Source organism: Chiloscyllium plagiosum, unplaced genomic scaffold, assembly GCF_037043375.1.
Source record: "Chiloscyllium plagiosum isolate Xiang-an unplaced genomic scaffold, Cpla_swu_hap1 HiC_scaffold_12, whole genome shotgun sequence".
NCBI lineage: Eukaryota > Metazoa > Chordata > Chondrichthyes > Orectolobiformes > Hemiscylliidae > Chiloscyllium > Chiloscyllium plagiosum.
This window is the reverse complement of record NW_028270150.1, coordinates 23,771,245-23,789,232: the sequence shown is the minus strand read 5'-3', so window position 1 is coordinate 23,789,232 and position 17,988 is coordinate 23,771,245. Positions and strand designations below refer to the sequence as shown.

Below are 17,988 nucleotides of genomic sequence, written 5' to 3'. Positions count from 1 at the left end.
CTTCTACCTTACTCAAGCTGTTAAACTAACTGACAAAGATTCACAGAGATGTTGACAAGCAGAGTCATAGAGATGTACAGCATGGAAACAGACCCTTCGGTCCAACCTGTCCATGCTGACCAGATATCCCAACCCAATCTAGTCCCACCTGCCAACACCCGGCCCACATCCCTCCAAACACTTCCTATTCGTATAACCATCCAAATGTCTTTTAAATGTTGCAATTGTACTAGCCCTCCACCACTTCCGCTGGCTGCTCATTCCATACACATTCCACCCTCAGTGAAAAAGTTGCCCCTTAGCTCTCTTTTATATCTTTCCCCTCTCACCTTAAACCTATGCCCTCTAATTCTGGACTCCCCCACCCCAGGAAAGACACTTTGTCTATTTAGCCTATCCATGCCCCTCATAATTTTGTAAACTTCTATAAGGTCACCCCTCAGCCTCTGACACTCCAGGGAAAAACAGTCCCAGCCTGTTCAGCCTCTCCCTATAGCTCAAATCCTCCAACTCTGGCAACACCCTTGTAAATCTTTTCTGAACCCTTTCAAGTTTCACAACGTCTTTCCGATAGGAAGGAGACCAGAATTGTACGCAATATTCCAACAGTGGCCTAACCAATGTCCTGTGCAGCCGCAATATGACCTCCCAACTCCAGTACTCAATACTCTGACCAATAAAGGAAAGCATTTCAAACGCCTTCTTCATTATCCTATCTACCTGCGACTCCACTTTCAAGGAACTATGAACCTGCACTCCAAGGTGTCTTTGTTCAGTTACACTCCCAAGGACCTTACCATTAAGTGTATAAGTTCTGCTAAGATTTGCTTTCCCAAAATGCAGCACCTCACATTTATCTGAATTAAACTCCATCTGCCACTCCTCAGCCCAATGGCCTAGCTGATCCAGATCCTGTTATAATCGGAGGCAACCTTGTTTGCTGTCCACTACACCTCCAATTTTGGAGTCATCTGCAAACTTAGTAACTATACCTCTTACGCTCACATCCAAATCATTTATATAAATGACAAAAGGTTGTGGACCCAGCACCAATCCTTGGGCCACTCCACTGGTCACAGGCCTCCAGTCTGAAAAACAACCCTCCATCACCCTCTGCCTTCTACCTTTGAGCCAGTTCTGCATCCAAATGGCTAGTTCTCTCTGTATTCCGGGAGATCTAACCTTGCTAACAGTCCCCAACAAGTTTTGCTTCGACTGAGGCAGGGAAAAACGGGACAAGACCTTATTTATCAGGATTGTAACAATTTTCTCAGATCAAGAAATGAATAATTCCTTGTGGAGCTGGAAATATAGAAACTTATCTTTTATAACTTCATAAATTCCTCATCTAGCCTCTACATTAAATGTAGATTGATGTAGTAAACATAACTTTAAAAGTATTCTGTAGTTTATGCACCTATCTGAAATGTCCTTGCAAGGTTTATGTCCATAAATTTCTGTAGTTGGAAGACCATGGAAGACACCCAGTCAATGATACGCTACTGTTTCTTAATCTACACCAGATTGCTTCCTTGAGCCCAACCATCAGCACATATTTTCCTTCATCAAAAACTGCAACCCCTCCTTTTCCTTCTCTTCAATGCCTATGAGTCAAGAACTGATTGTTTTCACTTTTTAAGCCAAATCTCCATCACAGCAAGAATATCACATTGTCTTTATCTGTGCACCAAGCTTTTTTACCAGACTCCATGCAATCGAATACATGTACGATAAGCCTAACTTAAACTTTAGTCTATTCCCTGTTACTCTGACCCTACATAATGCCTTATTTACTTTAGTGCAATCTCTCTGCCCCAATACCATTGTGCAGCAGGTTTCATCTTTCTAATGAGAAATCTTTGTTTCTATCCTCTGCCAAGTTACTTTGAAGTAACATATTAGTTTGGAGAAATTGGAAATCTCATTAGACAGACACGACTGGTAGACTGTTGAATCTGAAGGTCAGGGAAGGGTGAGGTTAAGAAGGTGGGACTTCCATGGCAACCTCAGCCATTGCAAGAATTGAACCCATGCTGCTGGTATCACTCTGCATCAAACCAGCCAACTGAGCTAAACAATTCCTCAATTAAGTAGAGTATGATGCAAAGCTCAGATACTTAATATTACACACTGGCACCATTTCTTTACAGTTAAGAGGCAACCACATGTGGGGGGATTTGGTACCACATGTATGCCAAATAAAGGAAGGAATTAAATCCACATTCCTTAAAAAAAAAAGTTAATTACATGTGCTTTAATGGCAAATGATGATAGTTTCATGGTTACCCTTCCTGAAACTGGTTTTATATTTCAACTTAGTCCAACTGCCGTTAGCCTGGACGACTTTATCACTGTGCCACCACTTGTTCCATTTTCACTATGTTACAGGCTCAAAGTTCCAGGGGCATTAGAGAATATATGGCTAATCACAAAACTGTTGATTTCCACAGGTCAAATCATTTGCTTACTATCAATACAAGAGGTTATACCCCAATGCCAAAGGATAGGGTTCATTCAAACATACTCTAGGTGTAAGTTATTTGATTCAAGGTGCAAAAATTTTGCATTTTTCAAAAATTAAGCAAAAGCTTTGATCCACTGAGATATGTCAACACACCCAAACAACAGATCAGAACAACAAATCTTCTGTCCAGTACAAGAATGGATATACAGGAATTTTATCACTATCGTGGTATAGATCTATCAACTGATAAAAAAGATTTCCCTCCTTATTTATGACTAGAACTTAAATTTATCACCACAATCATAATATCTTAGGTGTTAGGGGTCTTCCAAGTCAGAACTGTGGACTCACCATTCGAGCACCATTAATTTTGTTGTGCTGAACTGTTGCCCTTTAGGCAAGACGCTGAACTGAGGTCATGTTTTCCCTCCTGTTTTCTGCTTGCATGACCTTACATCAAAATTAGTTGCTGTGCCTGTTTGTGCAAATATGTATGATAAAAGTAATTCACCAATTATGAAATAAGTTGGAAAATCCTTAAAACAAAGGAGGCATTTCTTAAGTGAATGATCGTGTGAGAGTGTGTGTGCAGGTGTCGCTGCGCCTGCACCTGTGTGTGTGCCTGCCTGTCGCGCAGGGGGAACAGCAGCGAGGAAACAAAATTAGAATTATTAGGCATTGTGCTTGTGCAACATACTTGATACCATAAGACTCAGAAGTAGACATTCAGTCCAACAAATATGCTCCATGGTGCAGAAGTCTTGATAATCCTCAAGTTCACATTCGGCATTTTCTTTATAAACCTTGATTTCCTTACTGATTGAATAACCTACCTTCAACAGCCCTCCATAGTAAAGAATTCACTGGTCAGAACAAAATTCTTTTCCATCTCTTCATTAAAAGTGACCATCATTGTGAGATTAAGCCTCCCACATTGCACCTGCCAAGTCATAGAGATATACAGCATAGAAACAGACCCCTCTGTCCAACTCATCCACACCGATCAGATATCCTATATAAATCTAGTCCTATTTGCCAGCATTTTATCCATATCCCTCTAATCCCTTCCTATTCATATACCCATCCAGACATCTTTTAAATGTTGTAATTGTACTAGCCTCCACCACTTCCGCTGGCAGCTCATTCCATACATGCACCACTCTCTGCATGAAAAAGGTGCCACTTAGATCCCTTTTACATGTTTCCCCTCTCACCTGAAACCTGTGCCCTCTAGTTTTGGACACCCCCATGCCAGGAAGATGACCTTGCCTGTTTATGCCTCAATCCATGCCTCTCATGATTTTATAAACCTATCCAAGGTCACCTCTCAGCCACCAACACTCCAACGAAAACAGCCTCAGCCTATTCAGCCTCTCCCTATAGCTCAAATCCTCCAACCCTGGCAACATCCTTCTATATCTTTTCTGAATCCTATCAGGTTTCACAACATCCTTCCTATGGTAAGGAGACCAGAACTGCTCGCAGTATTCCAAAAGTGGCCAAACCAACGATTCGTACAGCCGCAACATGACCTCGCAACTCCTACACTCAATATTCCTGATTAGTTAAAGAAAACATGCCAAACACCACATTCACTATGCTATCTACCTGCAACTCTACTTTCAAGGAACCATGAACCTGCACTCCAAGGTTTCTGAGCCTTGTTTTTTTTTTAAAAACAAAGTGTTATTTTCCACAGTAAGCTGCAGTGATCTCTTTTGAAGAAACCAGTCCAACTATGTCCACAAAAATTGAAATTATTTTTCTACTATCCTTCAAAACCTATGTCCATCAAACAATGTCAAATATAAGATGTCTTAGTAACATCCTCTTCAAAGTATAATCAACCTTCGACAGACTGTGCCATCTCCTTCCAACTTATTTCCCTTTATCAAACTCAATGCAACTGCCCTTAATTGAATTCACTGTTACTTTTACATTTATAACTAGAGTTTCCAGTAATGGTTTCTCTGCTCTCCTAGAACTCATCTTTCCAGGGCATCCCTACCCCACAGACTTGGAGTTTTATCCTTGATATTCTGCTCTTCCTCATCTATATATTGCGCCTTGGGAACAGCATCCCAATATCTGAGTCAAAGTGAGTGCCACATGTGCATTGTTTGATTATATCACTACATTTATACCAATTCTGTTAACATGTCTACTGCCTCTATTGTTAGAGGGTTGATCAAGTCTAGGACCATAGTTTTCCAGTTAAAAGGTAAATCTGATGAACCTTGATACTAATTCTTCACTATCTTGGGTTGGACCAGACAACTCAAAATGCTGACTTCTCATTAATCCTGAGCGTCTGATTATTTCTCTTCCCCACTGTAAAAGCCTTCATCTCTAGCACTACCTCCCTCTTGCCCGACCTCTATGTATATGCTGCTGAAACTTGCACTCATGTTTTTAGAATGATTGCTATTGTAATGTCAACGATATGCTGGGCATCCTCCTATATTCATGTTTTGTCAACCTGCACTCATTGCTTTATCCATATTAGTTCTTGCTCATTCATCACCCTTGCTAGACAATCCCTTGTGATGAAGGATCATTTGTTTTAATGCTAAAACGGAGTCCTTAGGTAATTGAAAAATCACATGTGGCCTGCAGCCTCTGTCACATTAGGCAAGCAGTGGATGAGCAAATGAGAGGGTGGTATGCACAGGTTGTCTGTTGATGCCAACAGCATGCTGAAGTTGAGCAATGAGATGTGAGGAACACAGATCTTTCCCAGTTGCTTTCCCTCCACTTATGGATGGTCTTAAGCCAGGGTTTCTCAGATATTGTTGGGTAATTTTTCAAGGAGGCTTATACCCTATATACATCCTCTTGAGAATGTATATAGGGTATAAGCAGGCAGGGAAAGAATTAAGTTCTGAGTTTTGTGAAACAAGAGGTTCAGCTGAGCATGACTCAGACCAGATAAGAACCTACAGTTAACAATGGAGTACTGGAGGCAAGGGTAATGGGTTAACAAGGTGGAAAAGCATTCATTATGAAGAGCCATTTAACTATGAGGTAGCATTCAGTATGTAACATCATTATGTGAAGCCAATCATTCATTGTTTAACAGCAGATGGCTTAATCTTTACTATTGACACTCACTGATTGTAACAGTCACCCAATCAATATGTATGTTACCTTATCTGGATGCTCCTCCCTGTAAAATGACTATATACTTCATTAAGAAACTATGATTCCAGAGAAGACTGAGAACGCATGTCTCCATGGGCGATCATTCTCTCTCCCTCTCAGGCCTGGAATAAAGATGAAGGAGGTAAAACTATACTGTGTCGCCAAGCGTGGGGGGAAAAAAGGACGACACTTGCCCCTCCTTGGATTTGCTTGCAATTGTCAAAGCTGACCAACATTGATGGCTTCAATCAAACCAATCTAAGGAAGGTGTTGCCTAAGTACCATCAGAACATTTCCTGCCTCACCAGAGACCTGAACCCTTTAGACCACTGCTACACCACTGTCAAAGATGCCTTCCACTCCATTCCCCGCCCTCCTTTCGGAAACTCCAGCCATAATGCCGTGTTTTTTCTCCCGGCCTACAGGCAAAAGCTCAAGAAGGAGACCCCCCCCCCCTCGTGAATACAGGTCCAGTGGTGGTCAGAGGCAGAAGATCAACTCCGGTGCTGTCTGGAATCGGCTGATTGGGCCATGTTCAAACAGTTCGCAGGAAGAGTATACCACCACTGTCACAGACTTTATCAGCAAGTGTGTGGAGGACTGCATACCAAAGGAAATCAATCAGGGTGTTCCCCAACAGGAAATAAAACACCTGCTAAAAATCAGACATGAGACCTTCAGATCAGGAGACCCACTCAAATATAAGGAATCCAAGTATGACTTTCGCAGAGCCATTAAGACAGCCAAGGACCATTACCAATCGAAACTCGAGACCCAGACAGACACCTAGCAACTATGGCAAGGACTGAACAACAGAACAGGTTCTAAAAAGAGACATGTAAGATAGCAGATGATGACATCCCTCCCATATCATTTTAAAGCCTTCTATGCTCGCTTTGGATAGAATTTCAGCGGAGAGGAAACACCTATTCTGACAGGTCCTGACAAACCTATCCCAACAGCCAGAGGTCAGATCAGTTTTCCTTCATGTGAATCCAAGGAAAGCTATGGGACCAGAGTACCAGGCCGTGCACTCAGAATATGCACAGATCAACTGGCAGAGGTCTTCGCAGACATCTTCAATCTCTCCCTGCAGCAGGCCAGTATCCCTGCCTGTTTCAAGAGGGCCAACATCATCCCTGTGCCTAATGTGGCCCATGCAGCATATCTCAATGACCACTGCCCAGTGGCCCTAATTTTGGTGGTCATGAAGTGCTTTGAAAGGCTGGTCATGGCGTTAATCAACTCCATCCTCCCTACTACTCTTGACCCATTCCAATTTGCCTATCAGACCAACAGATCCGCATCAGATGCCATATCACTTGCCCTTCACTCCTCCCTAGAACATCTTGACAACAAGAATAGCTACGTAAGAATCCTACTCATTCACTACAGATCAGCCTTCAATACTATTATTCCTTTGAGACTGATTACTGAACTTAGTGATCTCAGACTAAGCCCCACTCTCTGCAACCGGATCCTCAGTTTCCTGACCCACAGGCCACAATCAGTGAAGATTGCGGACACTATATCATCCTCAGTAACACTCAACACTGGAGTCCCCTGAGGGTGCGAACTTAGCCCCCTAATGTATTCACTATATACCCATGACTGCGTCGCCAAATGCCATTTACAAGTTCACTGATGACACCACCATAGTCAGTTGAATCTCAGATGGCGACAAAACAGACTACAGACGGGAGGTGTAACATCTGGAAAAATGGTGCAGTCAGAACAACCCAGCTCTCAATGCCAGCAAAACTAAGGAACTCATTATTGACTTTCGACAGACATACTCATGCCCCCTACACATTAACAAAACAAAGGTGGAACGAGTGGAGAGTGTCAAGCTCCTGGGAGTGGTCATTCACGACAAGCTTTCTTGGACTCTTCAAGTGGACGCACTGGTTACAAAGGCCCAACAACGCCTCTTTTTCCTCAGGCAGCTGAGGAAATTTGGCATGACGGCAAATACCCTTGCCAACTTTTATAGGTGCGCCATCAAGAGCATTCTGTCTGCATGTATCACTATCTGGTATGACAACTGTACCATTCAAGTTTGGAGACGGGTACAGAGTGGTGAACTTGGCCCGGAGAATCCCAAAGGCCAACCTCCCATCTACAGAACCCATCTACCAGGCCCGCTGTCAAGGAAAGGTCGCCAGCATTCTCAAAGATCCATCCCACCCTGGCAATACTTTTCTACAACCTCTACCATCGGGGAGAAAGTACAGAAGCCTGAACACGCACCAACTGGTTTCGAAACAGTTTCTACCCGACTGTTGCTGAATACTGAATGGACTCAAACTCTTAGCAATAGCCTGTACCTGTGTTTTTGCTTTTGCCACTGTTTACCTATTATTTACTTATCTATGCTACTTAACTCTGATTTGCCTGCATTGCTCGCAAGACAAAGCTTTTCACTGTGCCTCAGTATTCATGACAATAAATTTATTCCAATTCAACTCAATTTAGTCCTCCAATGCTTGAAACTTAAAATTCGTATTTTGCATGTCATTAAAGAATTGAAATTAGTTCTTCCCTTAAATAAAACAGGCAGAAAGAAAGAATAGCAAGAAAGTTATGATGGATGTTATAAAACACAAGTTTCACATTTGCCAAAGTATTGTGTTCAATTCCGCATATTGCATTTTAGGGCAGATTGTGGCAGCTCTGGAGAGAATGGTCACAGGATGAGGGGCATCATTTATGCAGAAAATGGAAAAGTGGAGGTTGTTCTTCTCAAAAAGAACATTAAGAAGAAATGTGTTAAGTGTTAAAAGTCATGAAGTGGGTGGATCTGGGAGACAGAGGTTTTGTTGTTATTGGGTACATACATTTATTGCAAACCTCGTCTCATTATCATCCCATTTTGGTCCTGTGTCATGCCATTTGTCATTTTTGTTCTTTCTCCCTCCCACATCCCAAACTCTCCAGCTTCAGGTTCAGTTTTGCACAGCATAAAAGCTTTGCACCTCAACCAAAACTACACAATTGCATATATAAATAATCAAGTGTATCCCAGGGCATTGTGGAGAAGCTCGGGAAGAAATTGCAGGTCTCCGAGTGAAGATATTTGTATCACTGACAACCATGGTCGAGGTGCTGGAAGACTGAATGGCTAATGTTGTAGTATTATTTAAGAAACGCTGCAAGAAAAAGGCAGGGAACAACAGACCAGTCAGTCTAACATCAGTTGTGGTGAAGTTGTTGGTCAGAATTCTGAGAAACAAGATCTACATGCATTTTGTAAGGCAAGACCGATTTGGGATAGTCACCATGGCTTTGTGCGTGGGAAATAATGTCTAACCAATTTGATTGAATTTTTTTTTTGAAGAGGTGATCAAGACAATAGATGAAAGCACATCAATAGACGTTGTCTACGCTGACTTCAGAAAGGCCTTTGACAAGGTTTCACATCGTAGACTGAATAATAACGTTAGATCACATGAGATCCAGGGAGACCAAGTCAATTGGATACAAAATTGGCTTGACAGTAGGAGACAGATGCTGGTAGAAAGCGGCTTGTGACCACCGGTGTGCTGCAAGGTGCACTGTTATTCATCATTTCTATGGAGGATTTGGAAGAGAATATTGTAGGCATAGTTAGTAAGTTTGCGGATGATACCAAAATTGGTGGCATATTGAACGGAAGATTAGTGGACTGAGGAATGGCAGATGGCGTTTGAGGTGGGGGGGGGGGGGGGGGGGGCGTTGAGGTTCAAATTCCTGGGAGGGAATAGCACCAACAATCTGTTCAGGTCTATCCACATCGACCCTCTAGTCAAGCACATCAAAGCTTCTACATTCTCAAAAGGCTAAGGGAATTCTGCATGTCTACATTGACTCTGACCAATTTTTAGAGATGCACCACAGTGTGGTAGAGCAACTGCTGTGTTCAAGACCGCAAGAAATCAAGAGTTGTGAACCCAGCCAAGTCCATGAAAACCAGCATTCCTTCCATTAACTCATCTACAGTTTCCGCTGCTTTTGGAAGGCCACCACCATAATCAAATACCCCTCCCTCCCCAGTTGTACTCTCTTCCATCAGGCAGAAGATGCCCAAGTTTGAAAACACATACCAACAGACTCAAGAACACCTTCTTCCCCACTATTGTCAGACTTATGAATGGACCTCCCAGATATTAAGAGTTGATCTCTCTCTGCACCTCTGTGGGTGTAACACTATATTCTGCATTCTGTTCAATTACCCAATGCCCTTATGTAAGGTATGATTTGTCCGAATAGCACAAAAAGAACACTTTTTACTGTTACAGAACATAAAAATAAATCAAATCAAAATTTCGGTAAGATAAACCAGTGCAGGACTTGCGCAGTTAATGGTAAGATTCTGGGAAGTGCAGGTACATAGTTTCTTGAAAGTAGTGTAAAAGGTCTACAGGGTTGAGAATGTGGGGTTTGGCATGCTTGCCTTCATTGGTCAGAGCAGTCGGTAAAAGAGTCAGGTCATCATGTTACAACATACAAGATATTGGTAAGGTCACATTTGGAATATTGCGTACAATTCTGATCACCCTGCTAGGAAGAATGTTATTAAACTGGAAAGATGCAATAAAGATTTACAAGGATGCTACTCAGAATAGATGTGTTAGCGAGCTATGAGAAGATTTGTAGCTCAGGTTGAGATTCTGGATATAGGTTTGCTTGCTAAGCTAGAAGACGTGTATTATAAGGAGCAGCTGTATCAGCTTGGGTACTTTCCCCCTGGAGCACATGAGGCTAAGGGGTAATCTTACATGAGTTTATAAAATCATGAGGAGCATCGATAAGGTGAATAATCAAGACCTGGTTCCCAGATTAGGGAGTCCAAAACCAGAAGGCACAGGTTTCCAGAGGGGAAAGATTTAAAAGGGACCTGAGAACCAACATTTTTCCCCAGAGTGGTGCATATGTGAAACAAGGTACCAGACAGAGTGGTAGAGGGAGGTACAATTACAACATTTAAAAGACATTTGGACAGGTACACAGGTAGGAAATGTTTAGAGGGATATGGGCCAAACACAGGCAAATGGGACTAGTTCAGTTTAGGAAACCTGGTCAGCATGGAAAAACTGGGCTGAAGGACTGTTTCTGTGCTGTACAACTAAGTGGTTTGATGACTCTCGAAGTCATTCATATATGTTTATTAATAGTAATCACAGTACGGATCTCTGTGGCACTCCACTAGGTACAGATTGCCATCCTCTTAATACCCCCTTATCCCAACACTGTCTTGTATTATTGAGCCAATTCTCTATCCATGCTGATCTATTACCTCCAACACTGTAGGCGCATATCTTGTTAAATGGCCTCATGTGGACCTTATCAAAGCCTCTGAAAATCCAGTTATAATACACTCGCTGCTTCCCATTTATCTACACTGCTTGCTACCACCTCAAAGAATTCCAGCACATTTATTATACAACACTGCCCTTTCATGAAGCTATGCCAATTCTGTTTAATCATTTTTTTCTGCTATTACATTCATTACAATTGACTAACATTTTCCCAATAACTGATGTTAAGTGACCTATTGTTACCTGCTTTGTCTGCTTCCCTATTTAAACAAAAGTGTTACAGTGGCAGTTTTTTTAAAACCTATGCAACTTTTCCAGAATCTAAGAATTCCTAAGATTATTGCCAGCACATCCACAAACTCTGTAGCTACTTCTTTAATATCCTAGTATGCACCCCATCAGATCTAGAGAACTTACCAGTCTTTTAACTTCATTAGCTTGCATAGCAGTTTTTTTCTAGTGATAGTCTTTATTTTCTTCTTTTGCCCCTTGATCATTGAGTAATTTTGGAATGTTTGTGTTTTCTGCTGTGAAGATTGATGCAAAGTAATGATTAACTACTGAGATTTCCTGGTTCCCCATTATTTCCCCAATACTGTTCTCTAAGGGGTCTTTGTTGATTTTGAATTCCCACTTGCTTTTTACACATTTAAAGCAGCTCTTGCTGTTCTGTCTTGACATCACTTGCAGGTCTACCCTAAGTGTTAAGGTAAAGGGGTATTTATAGGATAGCAACCTGTACCTAGTGGAGTGCCACAGAGATCAGTGTTGTGATGAGTATTTATATATGAATTACATGGATGAGGAAAGTGAATATACTATACCAAGTTTGTGAATGACAAGAATACATCCAAAGGCAAGTGGCAAGGATGATAAAAAATCTGCTGCAAAGTATTGACAGATTTATGTTGGCAATAACTTCAAATCAATATATCAGAAAATGTGAGGTTATACATTTTAGTAGGAAGAGAAGAGCTTAATATTAGTTAAATGGAGAAAGACTGCAGAAAGGTACAGAAGAGGGATTTGGGAGTCCGTGTCCACGAATGATGAATGACATCTACGTTCATCAAGTAATAGGAAAGGCACATGGAAATTTGGCCTTAATTTCACAGGGAATGGAGTTGAATAGTTTGGCTAAAACTATTCAAGGGACTAATCAGATTATAGTTGGAATACAGCGAATATTGTTAGCCCCTTATCTAAGGAAAGATATACTGACTTTGAGAAAGCGAAGAAAAGTTAAGAAAACTTTCACTAGACTGATACCAGCTGTAGAGCTACTATGAGGAGGCAGAGTAGGTTGGTCCGGTTCTCATTGGAATACATAAGAATGAGGTGACCTTGCTGAAACATTCAAGATTCTTCAAGAGCATGACAAGATAGATAGGAAATGATCATTTCCCTTTTGAAAGTGCCCAGGACCAGACAGCATAATCACAGGACAATTTGTTGCATATTTAAGACACAGATGAGGAGGAATTTCTTGTAAGGTTTGCAAATCTCTGGAATTCTTCATCACAGAGGGCTGTTGAGGCAAGATAAGTAAGGATACGAGAGCGGAGACAGGCAGAATAGAGGATTATCACGTCAGCCATGATCTCAGTCTATGATAGAGCAGACTCAATGGGCTGAATTACATACATTTACTCCTAAATTTTAGGGTTTTGTGGACAAAGTTTTGATAGATCTTTCCAGTCATGAATTTCAAAGAATCATATTTTAAATCTCTTTGTCTCATCTCAATCCCAAATGACCAACATTTATTTTGAGACCCTGGATTCTACATTCCCCAACTGGAAGAAGTATTTTCAGCATCTATCCTGACAAGCCTCATAAGAATATATGTTTGAATTATATTACACTGCATCGTTTTGCTTTCCATGGAATACAGGCAGTGTCGTTAAACTTCTTCTCATTATACAATCCTCTCATCCAAGGACTCAATTGCATGGATATTCGTTGTTCTCCCTCCAAAGCAACTAAATTCTTCAACGCAAGTGCAGAGTGCTGGGAAAACTCAGCAGACCTGGCCTCGTCTGTGAACCAAGAAATTGAGGTAACATTGCAGCTCAAAGCATGAATGTTGTTTTTCTCTCTCTACAGATGCTACCAGACCGTTTAAGTTTCTCAAGTTGTGTTTCAGATTTCAAACATCTTCAATTGTGTTCTTTTCCAACTAAACCCCTTCTTCACAAAGGAGAGTAAACCTGTTGGGAGTACCTGCAGCCACACCAATGTTCTATAAATTATATTAAGACTTCTTTATTGTTCTGTGCAAATCTCTTTGCATCAGCAGCTAATATACCATTTGCTTCCTTAATTGCTGTATACCTGTGCAGTAACATGATTTGTGCAAAAGAACATCTAAGTACTTCCAAATATACATTTTCCCCATCTTGTAACATGTTAAAAAGTTCTGTGCTTTTACCTATTACTTACCAAAGTGGACAAGTTCACAATATATCTGCACATGTTTTACAGTATAAAATAAGACTATAGAAAAAATAACTAAGAAATAATACTGTTGGGAAACATTATGCTGTGTTAAATCACCTTAAATGGGATGAATGAGAAAATGACGTTTCTAATTTGTAGCTGTGTTAATGATGAAAAAAGATTAAGAATTAACATTCCCATATAGAATTGGCCATACTAAATTGCCCGTAGTGTTAGGTGAAGAGGTAAATGTAGGGGAATGGGTCTGGGTTGGTTGTGCTTCGGTGGGTCGGTGTGGACTTGTCGGGCCAAAGGGCCTGTTTCCACACTAAGTAATCTAATCTAATCTAATCTTGTAATCTGGCATCACCCCTCAAAAGAAACAGTAACACAATTTCAGAACCAAAATATTTAAAGGGGTAAATTGGGAGAACTATCTTCAGAATTGGCAGAATCGGGAACACTGCACCTGAAAAGGTAATAGAAGTTGTATTTATAAATATCTTTAAAAGGGAGATGGACAGGTACTCGAGAATTTAACAGTGCAGCACAACTTTCCTTTCAAAGCTCCAAAGGCTCAATGAGCTAAACGGTGTCTGTCCTGTACTGCAGATTTCGGATTCAAAAAGGTGAAAAAGAACAAAAAAATACCTAACCATGATCTGGTCAAATTCAAATTATTCAAATTAAATGTTTCTCATTCACATCCCACTCTCACATCACAGCTCCATGACGCAATCACCCCTGCTGACTCACTTAAGGAAAACATGACAAGATGAACATGACAATTCAGCAGGCTTCAGCTTTTCTAACTCATGGCATTTTAGAACAATGACATGTACATTATTTTAGTTTTTTTACAGTTCAATACTTCATATTTTTCTTACAAACAAAAGATTTTTACGCTGAACAATGATTTAAAACTGAACAGTCTACTTGAATGAAATACACAAATTAGTACACTGACATTTTTCTGAACACAGCATTACAATCAACTTTTGTTTTCAAAGTGTCTTTTTAGTGGAAATCTGCCAAATTCACATTTCTCTTGCAACAACAATAAGCATGAGTACTTTTGCAATCTGGCCACCACACAATCACAATTGAAAATTGTACATTAATTAGCAAATCACAAAAGCACCTCTGTAAAAGAAAAATAAATTCCCCCTCAACACAAACCACTAAGCAACTTTTTCAACTACATACACTGATTATGCATTAATCGCCATCAAATGTCTACCACACTGTAACCAGACTAGAACAATTAGAATAACATTATGCTCTAATGTACATAATTCAAGTGGGAAAAAAAACTTGCTTGCTATCAAATACCAGACCTGAAGAAATACAGGGGATGAAAATCTAACTGTAAATGGTTTTCAAAGAGGGGAGAAGAGCAATGTAACAACAGCCTTGTAGAATGAAGAGTCAAAAGTGGGCATTTCATCCTGAGATGAGAGGATACAACATTAAAACTGGGTATTTAGAGGAAGAATAGAGGACTAATACTCAATGTGGTTGTTGGGCTCAGGAGGATCATGCCCGTAGAGGGACTTGATCACAGAAAAAGGTTCCTGAAATTTACATGTAGATAAAAAGGCATGCAATGAATGTTGGTGAGAACACTAACAGGAAAGCAGAACTTGGAACTCAGTTAACACAGTTCACTTCCAGGAACACAAACTATCATATTTGGATAGCAAGCATATTGCCCCTGCCACATTTTTGTTTAATCAGAACAAACTGATTTAATTTAGAGAAAAGAAAGAGAATTTTTACCAACCTATGCTTTGAACCCTATCAAATTGTATTGCAATCACATTCTAATGAAGCACCATTCACTAATTCAATGTCACAGTGCTTTGAAACGGAGTCAGCACTGAAGGAAAATTTGGCAGCTAATTTGCAGAGCAAGATCCCTCAATTAGCAATGAAATGATGCACCATTCAATAGTTTACAATAGTAATTGATGGACAATTGATGGTCAGAAGATCTGGGAAACTGCCTTCTCTTCCTTGAAGTGTCATGGGATATTCGACAATCATTTGAGACAGTAAATAGGGTCTTGACTTCCTGCCTCATCTATCAGCCAACATTGTCTTTGGACTGGTGCTGAACATACACATCTACAACTTAGGTGAGTGTTACCCAGACTTAATCTGGCACAATCAGATGTATAAAATACAAGTCAGATATCAAAACGCCCCAAGTACCAGAACACTGTAGAGCCTGGAGCAGATTTTTGCTGGACTTGTTTTGATATTCGTTAGAAAGCTCAAAGAATTCAATCAGCAATGCTTTTTTTCTAAGCAGACCTTGCCACAAAGATTGAAGTTTTCACCAGTATTTCAACTCTACAGACTTTAAAATACCATCTGTCCGACAATCAAATTCCAATCACAATCACATTTTCTGGTGAAGTCAAAGTATCAGTTTGGTATAGAACATTTTCAGAGGTCTAAGTATTGAAAACAAAGGAATGTTAAAGATATTTTTGGAAGGATTCCTCTACTGAGATCAACTGAAAGTCACTGGAGATCCAAGCCAGAATGTGCACTGGGAGATAAAAAGGTTAATCCCAAAAGGTAATTACGGGCAATTGACATTTCATTTATTGAAGATGACAGTGGCAACAAAATCTAAATAAAACTCTCTTCACTTGACCAGAATAACATACGTTAGTCTACATAGTGTTCTCAAAATATTCATCAAGCCACTTAAATAACTGTCATTAATTTGTTCAGCGATGTTGTCGATTGCTGTTAACAGATGTAACAGCTCCTAACAGTGCAAATTAGTGCAGTGTCACAATTTGGCATGTTGAAATTGGGCATAGAATCTCACACCTGTACACATCAGGTTAAAGTTTGACTTTATCAGTCAAAAAACTTAACAACTGCAGTTTTTAGAATTAAAATAGTCATACCTCATGGTTAGACACAGTTTAAAAAGAATGGTATTACTGAGATCTGAGAAGTTTAACATCTGTCCATTCTTTGCACAAAAAGTAAATTAAATAAAAATTCTTTTCAGAATATATAATGTTTTAAATTACTTTGAGTTGTACATATTACAGATCCAACATTTAATTTTTTTTGGCAGACATCACCCAAATCACGATTTTGCACAAGAAAACTCTTCTTTTCCACTGATGTGACAATAGCAAAGGAAAATAAGGAAATCACAGTGTATAACTAAAGACTGGGAATCAAAGCTGACATGAATTGTGCATCATGCACTGGCTAAATAAACCCAAGCTAAACGTCTCAGTAAAATTTCTCCAAATCACTGAAACAGCACAACTGTCATATATACCTGAAAATGACATGCTTAACATTTCTAATTCCTGCTACATTGCTGTGCCCTGTGGCTGACACTTGGGGATGCAACATACACTTTAACACATTCAGCGCAGTAACGCTGTCAAAAAGGGCCCATCTTCCTCTCTGACCCAATAGCACCTTGTTTTAAAGAGACCCCAATCAAACAAATTCGAACAACGTTTTAAATAAGTGTCAGGCCGCTAGGGTTGGCGGGGAAGAAAGCATAGAATTAAGTGGCTGATACATTAGAATGAAAGTCAAGACAAACCTCTCCCCGATTTCTCTTCTCTCTCCCTCCCTCTGTTACCCAGGACACTCTCGTTGCTGAGAAGCCGCTACCGCCGCCGCCTGGGCTTACAGTCCCCTCCTTTCTGGGGAAGGGGCGGGTGTTATAGGGAAGGGAGGGGGAAGGAATGGTGGAGGTAGTGTGAAAGAAAATAATAAATAAATCTCCAGTCGGGGAATTTAGAATCACCTCATTCCGCCTCCCCCGAGCAGCCTGCCGCCCCTTCGAAGTGAGTGACTATTCGGGATTAAACGGTGTCTCTGACCTCCCCCTCCCCACCTTTCCTCCTCTCACTCGGTCTTTCCCCCCTCTTTTTTTATTTCACAAAATGGCGCGCACTACAAACCTGCGCAACAGCAAACACCTCCTCGGCGCCGCCTTTTTTCAAACCCGCTTTACACCTCCTTGCGCTGCTCGCCAGCCCGACTTCTCCGGCCGCTCCGACCATTCAACTTTCTCCTCCCGCTCTCCGAATCTCCCGATCTCGCCTTCGGAGGGAGGAGGGGAAAAAAAAATCAGAACGGAGGAGAAGGGTAGGGAAGGTTGTGGTAGTGGTAAGGAGAGGGTGGGTGGGTGAGGGGTAAGGAGGGGATAAGGTTGAGAGAGGAAAAAAAAATACCCCCTCCCCGCGGGTAAAAAAAAATTCCGAGGCGGGAAAGCCCTGAAAAAATTTTTTTCTCTCTCTTCTCTCTCCTCTTAACAACAAAATGGCGGCGGACGGAGCGCGTTGCTATGGGGACTGTCAATCACAGCGGGTGCCCCGGATGAGCCCCTGACGTCAGCAAGGGGATAGGCGGGGCCTGGCGCCGCTGAGGATGTTGCCGACCGCAATGCCCCGGATGCTGCCCTGATTAATGGGGCGTGGCTTGTTGCCACGGGAGGCCGTCAATCACAAATCTCCACTCTCTCTCGACCCAAGGCCCAAATCACCCAGAACCGCAGAAACATCGTGCTGGAAAGGGAGTGGTTGCCCTCTATGACCTGATGGAGGTTTCTGTGTATATTTTTCTTTGTAACACATTGCTGTCTTTGAAAAG

The 17,988-nt window shown here is 41.1% G+C and overlaps 1 protein-coding gene across 3 annotated transcripts in view; it reads right to left on the bottom strand.

The window, feature by feature from the left end:
* The window catches only part of dyrk1aa (dual-specificity tyrosine-(Y)-phosphorylation regulated kinase 1A, a), a 114,692-nt gene extending 97,049 nt beyond the window's left edge, over positions 1 to 17,643 (bottom strand). Inside the window, exons 1-2 of one of the 3 annotated variants that reach the window (XM_043701348.2) lie at positions 17,298 to 17,642; positions 16,934 to 17,036 (exon numbers count right to left, since the gene is read on the bottom strand). The gene's annotated coding sequence lies outside the window, so the exon portion shown is untranslated. Of the gene's footprint in view, positions 1 to 16,933; positions 17,037 to 17,297 lie in introns of all 3 variants that reach the window. The other 2 variants (XM_043701351.2, XM_043701347.2) reach the window with 2 other exon arrangements.
* Between the last annotated feature and the right edge of the window lie 345 nt (positions 17,644 to 17,988).